At 47.9% G+C, this 14,042-nt stretch overlaps 1 long non-coding RNA gene and 3 other non-coding genes across 5 annotated transcripts; all 4 read right to left on the bottom strand.

Annotated features, from left to right (window-relative positions):
- Positions 1-702: 702 nt before the first annotated feature.
- On the bottom strand, positions 703-12,911 carry LOC101788446 (uncharacterized). Of its 2 annotated transcripts, XR_001200765.3 has the most exons (7): positions 12,729-12,911; positions 11,382-11,528; positions 8,342-8,407; positions 6,945-7,063; positions 6,485-6,729; positions 1,362-1,549; positions 703-1,258 (listed from the first exon to the last, which is right to left on the bottom strand). It is a non-coding gene; the product is annotated as an uncharacterized LOC101788446 (long non-coding RNA). The 2 variants fall into 2 exon arrangements; XR_216252.4 differs by lacking the exon at positions 8,342-8,407.
- On the bottom strand, positions 5,315-5,447 carry LOC111756201 (small nucleolar RNA SNORA71). Its single transcript, XR_002790677.1, has one exon. It is a non-coding gene; the product is annotated as a small nucleolar RNA SNORA71 (small nucleolar RNA).
- On the bottom strand, positions 7,678-7,810 carry LOC111756198 (small nucleolar RNA SNORA71). The gene has a single exon (XR_002790674.1). It is a non-coding gene; the product is annotated as a small nucleolar RNA SNORA71 (small nucleolar RNA).
- LOC111756202 (small nucleolar RNA SNORA71) lies at positions 10,516-10,648 on the bottom strand. Its single transcript, XR_002790678.2, has one exon. It is a non-coding gene; the product is annotated as a small nucleolar RNA SNORA71 (small nucleolar RNA).
- Positions 12,912-14,042: the final 1,131 nt, after the last annotated feature.

Below are 14,042 nucleotides of genomic sequence, written 5' to 3'. Positions count from 1 at the left end.
TTGCCAATGGATTGTAGGCAACTGGCCCTAACAGTATAGGGTAAAGGTTTGGTGATTATTCCTGTTTCAGGATGAATCTCGTTTCTTCTGCTAGTCACAGCTTTAAGTTTCTTTGTTACAGTAAGTGCACAAATCTGACTGCTGAACCTGGCCCCTGGGTGGCTTTTATTTTTTGAGTCTCATGGTGTGGTTCAGGCTGGTCTTAGATTCATGGTGATCCTCCTGCCTCCCAAGTGCTGGGATAACAGGTGTGTTATCCCTGGGTTTTAACAGTTTTTCGTTTGCTCTTTGCAGCAATTTAAATTTTTACTGTTTGCCCTACAGACGTTCAGTTTTAAAAGCAACAAGTAATCCGTATTATTAGTTTTTATTTCAGCCCTACCCATCCTGTTCTCCTTCACTCCTAAAATTGTATTGTGTTTTACCAGTTTGTCCACATCACTTTACAAAAGCCCTTCCATTTCTTCTAGTCTCTTGAAGCACTATCTTCACTAATAATTTCTCACTATCTTCACTTATCATTTCGACATGATTTTTTTTTTGTCTTTCTCATTTTTATCGATACCAGGGATTGAACTTATGACTGCCTGCTTGCAAGGCAGGCGCTTATGCCACTGTGCTAAGTCCCCAGCCCCTCAAGTTTTAATTTTTATGTGAGCATGTAAAACTAATAAATCTCCAAAAATTATTTCAGATACACAGTACCATTCTAAAACACACAATTTTATTTACGTGGCAATAGTTTCTAATTCCCCCAATGAACTCCACTTTGAGGGAGTTTTATTTTAAAATGCCTAGTATTATCCAAATACAAGTAACCTTTAAACCTACTGTACTTAATTGTATTATTTTACAAATCAAAGTCTATAATCCTAATTCTTTGGTAGTGACAGTTTTTTAACTTGGAACACAAAAACACTAAAATACCTTTTCTTCAGAAAGGCACATACTCTGCGATCATTTAGACCTAAAATGTTCTCCTAAGTTCACATGCATCTGGAAGGCGACTGTGTCAGGAGGCCTTGTGCTCCTCCGTGAATCCGCCCACTGATGAGCTAACTGTGCTGTCAGGGGGTGGGCAGGCTGGGCTGGAGGAACAGGTTAGGGCCAGTGTGGATCCAAATTCTTCCCAGGGTGAAGAGCAGTCCCCAATGCTCTGAGCAGCCTGCAGGGACAGCCACAGCTCCAATTACACTTCCTCTGGTGGCCTCAGTCTCCATTTTCTGCTCCTAGAGTTCCTGGACAACACCAATAGGATCTAAAACAAAGAGAGGTGACAAGAAAGGTTGAGAGCTTCATCTGCATAAACACAAAACCCCTTAGCCCTGGCTGTGGGTTCCAGGCCCCTGGCCCTAACTTACCATCACTGAGAAAAAACTCAGTGCACTCAGATCCAAGCTCTCCCCAGGGTACAGACTGTCAGGCTTGGTGAGAACTGAGGAGGCAAACAAAGCACTCAGGCTCCAGCACCAGGTTCTCCCACGCAAGCTGATATCACACGGGCGTTCCTAATAGACAGCTCCAGTTTATGCACACCTCATTAGAAGTCCTAAGAACAGAAAAGTAAGTTTTTATAGCAAATGATTTTCTTTCCAGCAGTTCACAATCAGAGCAGGACCTCACCATCCATCATGCTGGAATAATGTATTTCGCAGTAGAAGCCACTCAATCCACGGCCTCACAAAAGACTAAGCTTCATCTTCTGCCTTTTATTTTCAGAAAGGATCTTGCTAAAAAGCCCAGGCCGTCCTCAAACTTGGGACTCTCCACTCGTAGACTGCCAGGTAGCCAGGATCACAGAAGTGTACCCCTGGGCCCAGCTAAAGCATCCCGAACAAGAAGACAGACCACCCCTGCTAGCAGCTCTTCCATCACATGGTCTTTACCTGTCTGCCCAACCTACTGCAAAGCCCTCACAGCTGTCATCCTGTTTCACAAAGATCCATTCAATTTTACCCAGCCCAGAGAGACAAGTGGAAGCCAAACATCTAGAGACTTGTTAGGTAGCGAGGTCTCTAAAGATCACAAATCCGACTTATATGATAAATGCACAAGTGATCAATGGTTGATGTCATCACACAGCAAGTGAACCCCACACAATCCGGAGGACTCCAAACCCATTCTCAATTACCAGGCCTTCTGGAGAGAAAAGCTGCCTGCCTGCCTGCCTATATTTGCTTAGTTTGAAGAAGGTTTTCCTTATCTGTAGTTCAGGCTTGCCTAGAACTATGTAGCCCAAGCCACCCTGGAATTCACAACAATCCTCCTGCCTCAGCCTCCCAAATGCTAGAACTGCAGGCATGTGGCACAATTCCTGGCTTAGAAGGTATGAATCTAAAAGGGTCACGACTGTCCAATAACTCTCCATGCCTGGCTGAACTGCAAAGCGCCAGAACCAGGAGAACAACTGGGGAAGGAAGGCAGGCTGCTGGAGAAGCTGTGCACAAGGATAAAGGACTGCCAACTGGCCCACGCCTGTAATCACCATTGCGGCCAGCCTCAGTAAATTAGCACAGCCTTCCTCAAAATTAAAGGGCCAGTGGCGGCCTTGTCCTGGGGAAGCCGTATGTAGGTGTACACTGGGGACACTAAGGCAGGAGGATCTCTGTGACTTCAAAGCCAGCCTGAACTACAAAGTAAATCTGTCTCAAAAAATGAAAGAGGACTTCATAAAGGATGTCACACAGTGGTACAGCAGGTGGGTGGTGCTAGCATGCATAGCAATCCTCAGTGTGGGGGGAAGGGGGAGATAAAGAAGCAAAGGACGCGAATGAGCATTTAAAGCATGGCTGTAGTAAAACATGCATTATCCAGATTATCCTCCACTCCTACAAATGTTGTAGAGCAGAATCCTTAACTTACAATTCTCACACGTGTCCTACAGTGCGGCTAGGATTTACTGTGGTAAGGAGTCTAAATGGAAATGCATAGCATCTGGCAAGGAACCTTAATTTTTCAAGTCAGGAAGCTGCTCTAGTGACAGTTTCCCATGAGGGCCAGTGAAGGCCAAGGTCTAAAGGGTAGGCAGGAAGCCTGAAGTGTGGGAAAGCTCCTGAGTTTGCAAGCAATGAAAAGAGGCCCCTGCAAACACAGGGAAAAGGTCTTCCATGTTCGTCTCTATGTACTGCCAATAAATGAGGCACAGGCAGCCCAAGATCGTATTTGGTTAGGGGACCAGAAAAGGGGCAAAGAGTGGAGAAGACAGGGAGGTTGGGGCCAGGGAGCTGGGGAATGGCCTGATGGCCTGAGTCCTAGAGAACAGCCCAGCTGAACCCAGCATCCAACTACCTGCCACTGTGACCTATGGATCACGGAAGTCCAGCATAAATATACTGGGTAAGGCTTTTAGGTTGGAAATGGTCAGGAACTATGATTTTAACACCAGAAGAAAACACATCAAAACAAAACACTGCTAACCCAGCTGAGCTTGTAAAAGGCTGAGAGCAGGTCACTTGGCCAGATGGGTCAATCGGAGGATCAGAGTCGCTGGTGCCTGAATCCAGACTCTTTTCTTCTTAACACAGTAGTGACATATCACAGACCCAGAGGCAAGATGACCCAGGAAGCTCTCTTCCCCAGTCAAGTTTCTGGATGGCCCTTCCTGGCAGAGTTGCGGGAGAGATGGGGGGCTCCCTGGCCCAATGCAGATTAATACACCTGGAACTCACAGGATGCCGCTCTCACCTCACTTCCTCATATGCCCCCACCCAAGCCCTAGGGAACATGGACAAAACAATATGCCAAAGAACAGTCCAAAAATCATTCCTGTAGGCTAGGTAGACAACACATCTATGTATAGTCTCAGCATACAGGTCACCGTCTCCAACAGAACGAGCACTTGGTAAGGCAGCTGGCCCTTCACAGGTGCTGGCTGTACCCTGAGTACTCTGCAGCCACACTGCTACTTCTCCATCAAGGAGCCCTAACTGAGGAAGGGTGTGCACACCACCTGTGACTGGAATGACGTCCACATTATTTAGTACCTGCTGTGACCCAACTGCTGATCATTGGTGTTTGCTAAAAGGGTGCTGGAACCCAGAAATCCCTCTTCTTGGTACACACCCAAAGGAGTGCACCTTGCCGATCATATCCCACCCTGCAAGGTCCATCAACAATGAAGAGAGAAAAATGTCCATTTAACTTGTATCTAACACACACGCACATACATACGCGCCTGAACACAGACACGGACACACACACACTATCTCTCTCTCTCTCTCTCTCTCTCTCTCTCTCTCTCTCTCTGTTTCTGTGTCAACTTGAGAAGTTTAGAAGCTGAAGCAAGTGACTCAGCAGCTGTATATCCATTAAGAGTGTAGAGGACATGCAGGACCACTCTAGGATGTTGTTGTGTCTATTTGTGAAGTTGATAAGTTTAAGCAACTGGCTCAGCATGGAGCATTTTTCATGTTTGGGTTTGTTTTTTTTTTTAATGAAACTAGAACCAGATGTCACGGTACATCCCAGCACTTGAGAGGCTGAGGCAAGAGGATCACCACAAGTTTGAAGCCAGCCTGGGCCTCAGACTCTCAAGTACTAGGACATATCTGACACCTAGCTCTCAAGTTTCATTCTTGACCTGAGGACTTTACTCTCCAGAAACCAGGTATCAAAAGGGGATTCCCTGAAAGCCAAGAGAACTGAAGAGGAGTAAGCAGTTGGTAAGAGCACACAATGGGTGATACCAATGCATACCTTAGAGGGTCCTGAGAGCAAGCAAAACTCTTAGGAGCTGCACCCTCTGGGAAGTGAGGTGTGTCCCACCTCAGAACTGAGTGCCCTCCCATTCTCACCAATATAGACCTAAGGGCTCTCAATCACACACCACTGATATGTAAAGATACTTCCCTTGCTTATCCCTTATATATTCTCCGCTGCATTCACCCAGCCCTGCTCACCCAACTCCCAAAGTCTCTTGCCTGCTGTCCCAGCTGCCCTAGCACACATCGACACTGCACCTCCTGTTCTGTTTTAGAAATGGCCCCACACACACACTCTTCAGGAAGCTGCTCCAGAAACACTTGGGAACCACCGTACACACCAATGTTGCACTTCCTCCTACTGTGCTGATACTCGCATGCATTCACTGGGATTCCTAAACACAATCTTTCCATGAGCAGGTTGAGGCTCTGGAATCCTGATCTGCTCCCCACAGGACTGAACTCTGCTGGGCAACATCTCAATGCATAGACACCTTACTTGCTGGAAACAAGACAAGGCGAGAAAGACGCTGGCATGGTGACCCCTGACACTGACTTCTGTGGCAATCCAAGAAGCACTGCATTCCTACAAGGCTGGCAGAAGAGAACAAGAATGTGGGAAAGCTCCAGGGTTCAGAAGGGACAGATGGACCCTCCAAACACGGGGAAAACATCTTTCAATATTTCTCTCCCTGCACTATCAATGACCAGGGCACAGTCAGCCCACAATCACTTTCGAATATAGGGCAGAGAAGAGCAGAGGGAGGAGGGCCAAGATGTACAGGAGCCTGGTGCCAGATGCCTGGTCCACAAGGAAAGGAGCACAGGATCCTGCAACTGCCATGTGGGAATCAAACGGGAGACCCTCTGACAAAATGAGAAAAATCTGGGGGCTGAAGAACAGGATCACATGGTCATGTCTGTAAAATTCACCTGTCAGAGCTTTGTCTTCCTGCCAGTGGCCCTTACTGGGTCCTGAAACCTGGCTTCCAAAACATTCTTAGTCAAACACCTAGCTGCTCACGGCACTTCCATGAACCCAGCTCCCTGTGCAAACAATGTGGCTTGGGTTGGACGCCTGCTGAGTCTGGACTTGCACACCTGCAAGGCCAAAGGCATCTACACAACCAGCCCTCTGTAAAAGCCCTGGGTTCTGACCATCCCACTAGATCCCTGGCACAACCATATGGAGGAATGAAGAGACAGGTATTGGGTGTCTGTGATGCCTAAGTTCACCCACTTCCTGTTACAGCTTGCAGCTGCTGTAACACAAAAGAAGGCCCAGAACTCAGTACCAGCAGGTCTGGAGGGGCTGGGTCCTTCATGATCCCAAAAGGCAGGTGGCACCAGCTATGGTGGCGCACACCTATAATCCCAGCAGCGAGGAGGTTGAGGTAAGAAGGTTCACTGTGAATTAGAGTTCAGTTCGGCCGACATAATGAGACTTTGTCTCCAAAAACAAAACAAAACAACTCTAGAGTGGCGTACCAGATGGTGGAGTTCCTTGCAATTTCAACAGGTAAACTTGGGATGGGAAAGCACAAGGCTGCTAACTCCAAAGAGCTGGAACCCTCTTTTTTTTTGGTAAAAGGGATCAAACTCATGAGCTTGCACTTGTCAGGCAGGCGCTTATGCCACTTAGCTAAACCCCCAGCCAGGAGCCTGAACATCTTCAGGACAGGATATTTTGTCAACCCGCATATAGAAGAGCCCAACAGGGAAACAAGGAAGCTTCCAGAGGAATAATCAGGTAACAGTTATTAATTCAGCAACCTGACACAAACCTCAGCAGAATACATTGTCTTTGTTACTCCTGAATAAATCTGAAGTTTGAGTCAGTTCAAGGCTTCCTTTCCGTGAAGCTCCCTAGCCCGCAGCAAAAAATAATTCTCTCACATCTTCTTTTGTCTTGCTGTCAGGGTTTGCTGGTTCAAACCTGGTACCAGATGAGATTCAGGAGTCCATGGAGGGAGATCTGGGGACCCATGTATCACCCTTCATCTCCTCCTCATCACCTGCTTACATCACTCTGCAAACAATCAGAGAAAAAGAACCGACGTTACATGGTACAAAAAGCCATAACTCCTGAGAATGGACCAGAAACCTGACCTCAGAGCCCAGTCTGACGATCTCTATTGTGACACTTAGGACCAAGCCTCTCTGTACAGTGGTGCACAGTGTTGACTTATCCATATTACCATCACGAAAGGTCTCATTATTTTAGGAATCCCAAAAGCAGCTTACCTCTAGGAAAGGGACTGGAGATCTCCTAAAAGTGGTGGAGCGTGTCTGTTTTATCTGTTGCGCCAACTATTACTGACTGTCTTCAATGTGGTATTTCTCTGCCAGCATGTGGCACAGACCTGAGGAGGAGACAGAGCAGCAGGAGGGCTGTGTAAGGAAGGGCCACTTCCATAAATCCCTCACTTACATCCTGTTCTGCCTATCCCTGCTCCTTACCACAGTACGCACAGGCTAGAGCTGAAAAGCTGTCCGTCCCCTGGAGGTGACCTGTTGAATTCTTCAAGGGGAGAAAACACCAGTGTGCTCCTGCACAGACTGCTTACTGTACCCCCAACCCAGCCCTGCACAAGGCGATGCATCCCAGCTCTTACAGCAAAGGGAATCTCCTTGTTTTTCCTTTGCCCTAGGCTCATAGAAAACTGATCTTCTGGAAAATGAAGACACAGAAGAAACGCGCCACCCTTCTGACCACCAGGAAGGAAGCCAGGAGACAAGCAAAGCAGTAACTGCCCCTCAGCCTGCTTAGTGCTGAGGCCCACTGGATGGAGACTGAGAAAGTCCCTGGAGGAAGAGCCTGATGCCAAGGCTCCACACCCATCACAGCCCATCCACTTCTGGTGAGGTCCAGGCTTCCACAACCTTCTCTCAAGAAGTCACAGAAACCTGCCCCAGGCCAGAGAGAAGGGCCACTTACTGAACTGGATGATGCAGGAGCCAGGAGGCATCTAAAAGCTGTGGGAAAGCACCAGGGTCTGGTAGGACAGCAGTAGACCTTCCAAACACGGGGAAAGGCTTTCACCAGTTCCTCTCCCTGCACTATCAATGACCAGGGCACAGGCAGCCCACGATCACTTTCGAATACAGGGTGCAGAAGGACAGAAGTTAAGCTGGACGGAGAGATCATGGCCAGCATTCCAGGAAATGATGGAACTGGGAGGACAGAAGCTGCTTTGTGACTCTAGAGATCACCTGGCGCTCCCTGACATGAACTGAAGGCAAATATTGGCAGAATTCCTCGGAATTCTTGAGCTAGAGACTGGGTTTGAGTGGTAACAATACTGAGCATCATCCACTGAGGCACACAGAAGACCAGAACGCTGCTCACTGCATAGGAACCTAGAGTTAAGTCTCCAGGTGGCCCTCTGTCCATTCCAACACACTGCTGTTTTCCTCCTCAAAACAGAGGGCCGCCCTCAGGGATGCTGGGAGCCCAAACCCAGCTCTGGAAGCATTTTCTCTGCAGCAGCCCCTCAAATAAAGAGGCTAAGTGGAACAGAACTAGGAGCACAACGAAGCAGCCTTCCCCCTTGAGCTCACTCCCCATCCAGAGCATTGAAACTCAACTGATCACCGACAGTACACGTGAGCTCTAGAAAACCAAGAACATCACCACATACCTGACATTTCACCATCTTCTCCCTGAGGAAACCTCTCACACACTCATCAGCACACGTGTGACACTCCTGCAAGAGACAAGAAGCCAGCATATGATCAGCCAACTTAGCACTGCTGACAGCATGTCTAGGAAACAAGCGAATCAGTCGTGGACAGTGAATCCATTGACACCTCTAACTGTACGTTCTGAGGTCATTGCCAATCCCCTGGAAAGAAAAGAACATTGTCTTGCACATGAGGAAAACCTCCTGGCTTTTCTGAATTCCCAAATATAGCCTACAGTCACAGTGAACAGGGAGTGGAAACAGACATGGGCCTTGACAAAAATGCCAGCAAGTGTCAGAAAATGGCCTGGGACGGGATTGCAACAGCACAGAGAACAGGACCCTGCAGCTGCCTTCCTGTCCTGCGTGAACTTAACCTGCTCCATCCAAGACACACAAAGGGAAGATGCCCCACATAAGAAAGTAGGAACAATGTACACCTAAGACAAATTACCACTTTACACTCCCTAGTTTCCTGATGAGGAAACCAGGAATCTGGGCAGGTCCCCAAACTAGGACATGGCAGTGAGGTGATGGGCACTTGGGCATGGCAGAGTACAATGCCAAAGCTATTCCTGCATTTCATGCCGAAGTTCTGCTGCCTGTATACCAAAAGAAAACACAGAGTACCATAAACCGCTGGACCCTAAGTGGGTACAGCAAGAGCCAGGTGCGTCTCTAACTGAGAACCAGATGAAGCTGCCTTTATGTAGTTTCCATCTACTTCCCAGCTTTAGGGTCCACAAATTCACAGTCACTAGTTTTGCATATTTCCCTATGGGAGAAAAGGAAGAATTGGGATTACTGACACCACTCCTCTCAGAGTCCCTATTGAGTCTTCTAAACTTAAGATCATCTTAAGTGATCTTAAGTTTAGAAGACTCCTTCTTGAGTCATCTCAGGATTATACTCAAGGACAAGACACTTCTAAGCATAAGGTCATCTATGCCCTCTGGAATCGGAGTCTTCAGATGAAATGTAATACTTGGCTAGCCCCACCTATCATCGTATACAGCTAATAAATAGTGGCTGTGCGAGAGTGAAGGAAGGGGATCCAGAGATTTTGACTTCCCAGCCATTGTTGGAATTTTATATACTTGTCTTGTTTTTATTTTCTCGTGGCATTCTTGAGACTAAAAATCAGGATTCTGAGCTGGGTTCCCAATATCAGATATGGGAGATCTCCAGAGTTCCCACTTCTCCCTGGAGCTACATGGTCCAGCTGCTTCCTGGCAGAATAGAGATATGTCCATGTCTGCCCTGTACCAAGCTGCAACCTCTGCAATAAACAAGCCTGCAGGAACCACTTAAAAATCTTTAGTCAAAGCTGTCCTGGGCAGTACATGGAGAAGCTAGCAGGTTGGAAGTGCTTCACAGACACTGTCATAATTACCTGAACAGTGTCCTACTGTCTGTTACATAAAGAGCTTAATTTAAGGAGAAGACCATGCAGGGACATCCTCAGTTTCATCTTATGTACAAGTAGGTTAGTCTGCAGTGGCCCTGAAGCTGAATGCTGGACTCTGGAAGGCTGGATGTGCCAGCATGCACAGCAGCCTTGACTTGAAGCACCACCAGACTAGCCCACTTTTGTCATCTAAGGGCCAGGGCGGATTACATGGGTCACTCGACTATGTCATCCATCTCCAGGCCTACCTGTTTGGCTCCTGGCACCAAAAGGAGCATCCATTGGGATACCTACCCTGGTGGGCCAGGTGATTTGCCTTGCTCTAAAATTTGCTTGTGAAGTGCCAAACTATGCTGAGGGTCATGACATGGCAGGCTTCTCTTCTTTTCTCAGTTTCATTTGTTCTCTAAGTGCCAAACACTGAGAATCTGCCATGCCAGGTATAAGATAAATCAAGGGGCAAGACTCAGACACTCCCCTTAAGATCACAGGAGAGATACAGAGCCCAGCAAACCAACAACTGCTAAAGGGTCATTCACAATGAGCTGAGGATAAAAAAGTGACCCCTGCTGTGGCTTTACTCCCCACCCACAGGTGCTCCTTGAGGAAAGCACTCAACTCCATTCTCCCCTGCTAAAGCTTCAGACACCAGCACTGAGCTGCACAGAGCACCCAGTAAGCAAGACACCAGAGGCCCAGGGACATCTACAAGGTGGCAACAAGGTGTGCAAAAGCTCCAGAGTTTGTAAGGGAAGGGAGTGAACCCTCCAAACACAGAGAAAGGCTTTTAGCAGTTTCTCTCCCTGCATTACCAATGCCCAGGGCACAGGCAGCCCTAATCATTTTCAAATACTGTGGCAAAGACAAGCAGGTAAACCAGGAAGCTAACATGTAACCACAATTTCCTCCAGCAGTCCAGAGATGGGAGACTACTAGCCACGCCCAACTCCTGAGAGCCATCATCACACAGAAGATTCCATCAGAGCTGCCACCTGAGGTGGCACATGCCTGGAACTCCAGTGCTCTTGGAAGCTAAGGCAGAAGGAGCATAAGTTTGAATATAATCTGGGCAATTAAAGTGCTTAGCAAGAGAACACCTCAAAATTAAAAACAAAAAATAAACTAAAAATAAGGTGAAGTAACTCAAAGCAAAAACCCAATACAACACTGAGTTCTACAAAGGGAAAAAGAAATTCCACCTGCCATGAAAACCTCACCAGAATACAAATTTATGGTCAAGATGATTCAATTCTTTACCCCACAGATATCCAGAGTATGTATACCCTGCCAGGGCAAGATTCAAAAGGCAATCAGTCAAGCTCACTACTCTCAAATCTTTGCAGCTTCCCTATGTCACAGAAACTAAAGCTCAGAAACATCAGGGAACTCAGCCAGAATCTGACCTCGTGTCTTTGGACCCAACTCCGACCCCAAGATCCCCATGTGCTTCACCAGGCTTCAGTCTGCACAGGGGTTTTGCCAGGCAGATCTCAGAACCCAAGCCCTCCACCACCACTGCTCTGCAGGTATAGGTGGAAAGGCAACCTAAGAGGGCTCCCACTTCAAGGAGTTCAGCTCCAAAGCACTTACCAGAACAGCAGGGCTCTGCACTGGCAGCAGGGAGAGCTGGAAAGGCAGTGTAGGGGAGGGAGTGGCTGGCTGGCTGCTGCAGAATCCAAGGTGCTGACCACAGGAGAAGTTTCCATCCATCTCCACATGTCCCTGAAGAAGCAAGGCCTAAGCAGGGGAAACAGGAAGGAGCTTCAGTGCTAGCAGGGGACTGCAGTCCCAATGACATAGAGGGAATACAAATCCCAACCTGCTACAAGTCCTAAAATCAGCGTCTGTTTTCTCTAACATTGAGGAATGAATTCTAGGAAAAAAGAAGTTAAGAGAAGGAAGAATGTACTGAGGAAGAAAGCTTCTCAGAGGGACAGAAGGGAGCCTGGAAAGCGAGCTGCCCCCCCCCCCCCCATCTCACTTCTAAGGGTGTTTATTGGGCAAAGTCAGGAGGTGAGGCAGGTTCCAGGTGGGACACAAATGCAATCAACCAATCACTAAGATTACAAGCATAGTTGCTCAGGTAATATTGATCCTGTGGAAAATCAAAAGTTGAGTATGAAGTAAACTAAGACTATGGTGAACTAAAAGGTTATGACAAGTATAGTCGCTGGGGTAATATTGATTAAATGGAGATCAAATTGGGAAGTCACACAGCAAGAGCACATGGGATGGACAAGGACTTTCCTGGAAGGATTGGATTAAGGTCTGGTCCTCTACCAAGAGATGATTCATGCCTATCCTGAGTATCAAACGTTGCTGTTCATCCCTAGGGGAAGTATATGACTGAGTAATTCCTCTCTTGCTGCAGTCTGGCCTTCAGTGAATGTGCCTCCATCCACAGTTTTCTTCTGCATTGAACTCTCCAGGGTGCAGCGCTGTCCGACGGTCTATATTACTACCTAACTTAGCTGTCTATAATATCGAAGCTGTTTCCTAGGGTTCTGGGAGCATCCGTAATTGACCTTAGCAAAATGGATATTTTGAGCCCTGGCCCTGAAAGATCGTGGAGGGGAAGGAGTCCGGTGGTCCTAGGTGAGTGCCTAGGTGGCACTCACTGCTCCCGTCTCAACAAACCACAAGCGGATTCGGCACCGTGACTGCCACGAACCGGAGGCCCACACGCGGGCAAGAAAGATCACGGCGCCCTCTGCTCCTCGCTCCAGGCCCGCGAACAGCGTCGCCTGGACGCTGACCGCAATTGGCGTCCGTACCCTGACAGCCGAGGCCGCAGCCCACTATTGGTCTCCTCCGAGAACACGCGAGTCTCCGGGGACCAAGGCCCGGGGAACACGCGTCTCCGGTAACCACCCCGGAGCATCCCGCCCTCGGGGCCTCGCTTTCATCAAATGGACCAGCGCCCCGCAGTGAACTCACCGTGCAGCCTCAGCGTTGGGCGGCTGCCGAAAGAGAACAGACAGCTGTGGAAGAAGAGAGATGTTTGCAGATTCTCGGAGTTCTGAGGCACTGAGAGGAGCTGGCGCCGTGACAAAAGAAACTCCGGCGGAAGCGCGGCTGGAAGACGAGATTGCGGCCTAGATCCGCACCACACCAGGAGAAATGCTCGTATCCCCGACAGCGCCCTCTACAGGGACAGGAGGCCAACGTTGGCCTGAAGGGTTTGGGAATATTTTCAAGAAGCCCTTGGGATTTTGGAAGAAAGCCTATCTCATTTGCTCTGCTTCGCAGTTGTCCTGATGCCATTTTTTGGTCACTAATTTGTCGTTAATAGATAGGAATGATTAGTGCAGGCTGCGTAGCTCTGACCAAGTTGTTCTATGTGTTTGCCTTTCCTCCTGAAAGCGTCTTGTGTACTTCTGTCTGATTCACTACTGTGCGGTCATGTCGCCTGTGCTACCTGCCACACACTGTTGTAGCTTGGCATAACTGACGCCAGCTTAAGCTTTGCAGTCAACTAGTGCCCTGTATTCAGGAAAATGGAAAACTACTCATGGGATAAGTCCCATGAGAAAAACAGAATGAGCTGTACCTACAAGGAGAAAAATTAACCTGCTCAACAAAGAAGCAGGATACAGGTGTCAACCGAAAATTAATGAAAGATTCGAGAAAAATTGTTTGCAACAGGATGTCTTTTGTGATTCTCTTTTAAAAACTCTGTAACTTTCCAGTTCAGTGCCACTTTTTTGGAACATGTGGGAGGGGATCTGTATTTGAGTGGTCCTGAGCTCAGTTAATTAAATTCCAGATTTATCAGTTTGGCTGTTTGCATTCCTGTATGGTTCACAAACCCACCTCAACACCGGACTCCCATATCAGAGTTTTGGCCAGACCCTGCAGCATAAGGGTGAGAAAATGAGCCCCAACTGGCAAGCAGAGGATGGATGCTTAGCTAAACTTCAAATAAATTAGAAATACGTGGGTGTGGTCAGAGGTGGTGGCACATGCCTGCAATCCCAGCTCTAGAGACTTTGAGGCAGAAGGAGCACAAGTTTGTTGCCATCTGATGTCTTGTCTTAGGGAAACCTTGTCTCAAAATGAAAAAGTGGTGGGAATTAACTCAGTGATAGAGGGCTTGTCTGTCCTCTAGGAGGCTCTGGACTCCCCAGAACCTCAAAATAATAATAACAATAATTAATAATGAATGATTTTCCTTGCTTTTTTGAGACAGAGTCTTGCTATGTAGTTCAGGCAGGCCTTAAATTCACTGTGTAGCCCAGGGTGCCCTCAAAT

Source organism: Cavia porcellus, unplaced genomic scaffold, assembly GCF_034190915.1.
Source record: "Cavia porcellus strain 051 isolate PalLab524CR breed Dunkin Hartley unplaced genomic scaffold, mCavPor4.1 scaffold_5, whole genome shotgun sequence".
Classification (NCBI taxonomy): Eukaryota; Metazoa; Chordata; class Mammalia; order Rodentia; family Caviidae; genus Cavia; species Cavia porcellus.
The sequence above is the reverse complement of the archived record's forward strand: the minus strand, read 5'-3'. Positions and strand labels throughout refer to the sequence as shown.